We start from the raw sequence: 3205 nt of genomic DNA on the forward strand, positions 1-3205 counted from the left end.
AGTATTCGCAAAATAGAACACAGACAAACTTTAAACAGGCCTTAATTATTCCACACTGTCTATACTCGATAAACACGTCACTGGCCACAACAAAGACACGAATATTACTCTCAAATTATGCATACACAAATCTGGACAAAATCCCTCCAGCGCGCAAGCAAGCAACAACTACGTGCAACAAAATGGTGAAATACCAAAAATCCTCAATTAATACCAAGGTCTCCTCCGGCGCTACTAGCACAATCACGGCAGGCTGCGACCTCACATGTCGCGTGGCTTCTCCCCACAGTACGCTGCGTTCAAAAATGGCTCTGAGCACTATGGGACTTAACATCGGAAGTCATCAGTCCCCTAGACTTAGAACTACGTAAACCTAACTAGCCTAAGGACATCACACACATCCATGCCCGAGGCAGGATTCGAACCTGAGACCGTAGCAGCCGAGTAGTTCTGGACTGAAGCGCCTGTAAACAGCTCGGCCACCGCGGCCGGCGCACGCTGCGTCCCACCACTTCCGACTCATCTCAAAAACTGTTCGCTCGCTACTACCAACTATAATAATATCTCAAACTCAGATTTTGTGTATGCACAGCGCTGCAGAATCGTCAGTCAACTTTGCAAAGAAGCATTAACGTCCAACTTTCAACACCTCATGGCAATGATCTGACGACGTAGTGGTGGAAGTAATATGTTTACAACCATTATAAATATTGAACGCTAGCACAATGCTACCCGTGTAGAAGCCAGGCTGGGTTACTAACTGAACAGAAGAGCACTCTTTCCTCCCGATTACAGTGCATAATACTAGTTTTCTCACACGCAGAATACATTTCAATTACTGAGACAAATTTTGGCTCTCCCCATTGTCTGGAAAGCGGAATGGGCCATTCCATTCACCTACATCCCCATGACAGTCTTTGATTGATCAGTGTTCAGCTTAATTGCTTGATGCAATCCGACAAGCAGGATCGAGTCGAAGGCTCCCAGGAAGATGTGGTAAGGAATCAGCTTTTTGGGATCCACTTGTTAGAGGAAGTTGAGAGGCAGATGAGGTGTACCGCCACAAGGTGCCTACCAGTTCTTTCGCCTCCGTGAGTGCCCTGACCGCGATAGGGGAAAGACCACTGGACGAGCTGAAGATGTAAGGCCCAGCTGTCTGTGTGTCACTACCGACAGGAGGCAACATCTCACACGTATTCGTTACTGCTGTAGGGCCAGCATCTCGGGCATTAGCTATTTACAGCTTTCCTCGCGAAACAGCTCCACATATGGGCACGTCACACCAGCCATCACCAGATAACCGCTTTGTGCAAGACTGGGACTCTCTGCGAACCACGTCGGCGAAAAGAGTAGATGGTAAAATCAACGGTGCCTTCACGACACAAACTCCCCTGCTGTAATGTTTTCATGTTTTCTGCCACTGTAAATTTTTCATCGTTACTGTACTGGGACAAAGATGCATGAGTGCGCAGCACGAGTAATGGGTAATATCATTGACTCTTAGTTTAATGTAATCTATGGTGCGCTTGGTCGCCAGTCAGTTGTGTAGCGCTAGGGCATTCTTATCAGAGGCATAGTAGCGAGCAGTTGAGTCTTAGGAAAGGAGACCTGATATTTGTGAATCTGGGTTAAATTATCTGGAATACTACTTTATTATGAGGACGTTAACTTGTTTGTAAAGGTATTTTTTTGATTGTATGGTTGGAGAAGATTTTTGAAGCAATATTTCGAGGTAACCAACGCACGAGTAACAATGAAACTTTATCTTGTCAGATATAATAATTGAAGGAATTCTTTGTCCCTTAGATAATTAATAATATTCATGATTAGCGTTAATTTAATCTCTTTCTTTTCATAGTCACAAATAACGTAATTGTTTTATAAGTCTGTAATTTTTACAATGAATAAATTTCGTAATTGTTAAAGTCTTTTTATGTACGTGGGGGAGTTGGAAAATAAGTTTCCCCTGTCGACTGTGTTCAGAGTTGTGTGTGAAATGAAAAAAAGAGAATGAGGCATTAAAGATAAGACATATCTTTATTTTTCTACATAATTTCCAAGTACATTGTGACATTTGTCATACCGCTTTATAAGCTTCAAAAAATCTTCCAGGAAAAAATCAGGGCGTTGCGTAAGGAAGAAGCATTGAACGGCTTGGTTGACGTCAGCATTACTGCCAAAGCGCCTTCCGCGGAGAGTCTTCTTCAAAGCACAAAACAGATGGAAGTCACTTGGTGCGAGATCCGCACTGTAAGGCGGACGGTGTAGGCGCTCCAAACCAAGGGTTGGGATATGGTTTTGCGTTGCCGTCGCCGTGTGTGGTATCGCATTGTCATCCAACAGCAGAACGCCAGATCTGAGAAGGCCAGGCCGCTTTTTCCGAATCACCTCTTTCAATTTCGACAGAGTGGCACAGTACCGCGCAGCATTGATGGTTGCATCCTCTAGAAAGTCCAGAAGCAAATCTCCTTTGGCGTCCCAGAAAACGGTGAGTAGCACTTCACCTGCAGACGGAGTGCTTCCGAACTTCTTTCGGACAGGTGGTGACGGATGTTTCCACGCCATGGATGCGGCCTTCGATTCGGGCGCGTAATGGTGGACCCACGTTTCAATCCGAAACAAAAGGTCATTGCCAGATTCATGGTAACCCACGAGCTGTTCCAGGCTGAACGCCATGCGTTGTCCCATGTGTGTCAGGATGAGTTGGCGGGGCACCCATCGTGCTGACACCTTCCTGTATCGAAGAATGCCGTGGATGATCTTGTGAGCTCGCTCATTTCCGATTCCAAGTTCTGCCGCTACTCAATCGGTGGTGATACGCCGGTTCGCTTTAATCATGTCATCCACCTTCCTGGCATTTGCATCTGTAGTGGCCGTGCGCGTCCGTCCAGGTCTCGGTTGGTTGGGTTGGGGGAAGAGACCAAACAGCGAGGTCATCGGTCTCATCGGATTAGGGAAGGACGGAGAAGGAAGTCGGCCGTGCCCTTTCAGAGGAACCATCCCGGCATTTGCCTGGAGTGATTTAGGGAAATCACGGAAAACCTAAATCAGGATGGCCGGACGCGGGATTGAACCGTCGTCCTCCCGAATGCGAGTCCAGTGTGCTAGCCACTGCGCCACCTCGCTCGGTCCCAGGTCTCGGTATGTCCAGCACTTGCTGACGTCCATCACTGAATTCCTGGCAACATCTCCGCACCATTTGCCT

This window comes from Schistocerca americana, chromosome 5, assembly GCF_021461395.2.
Source record: "Schistocerca americana isolate TAMUIC-IGC-003095 chromosome 5, iqSchAmer2.1, whole genome shotgun sequence".
NCBI classification, from domain to species: Eukaryota; Metazoa; Arthropoda; class Insecta; order Orthoptera; family Acrididae; genus Schistocerca; species Schistocerca americana.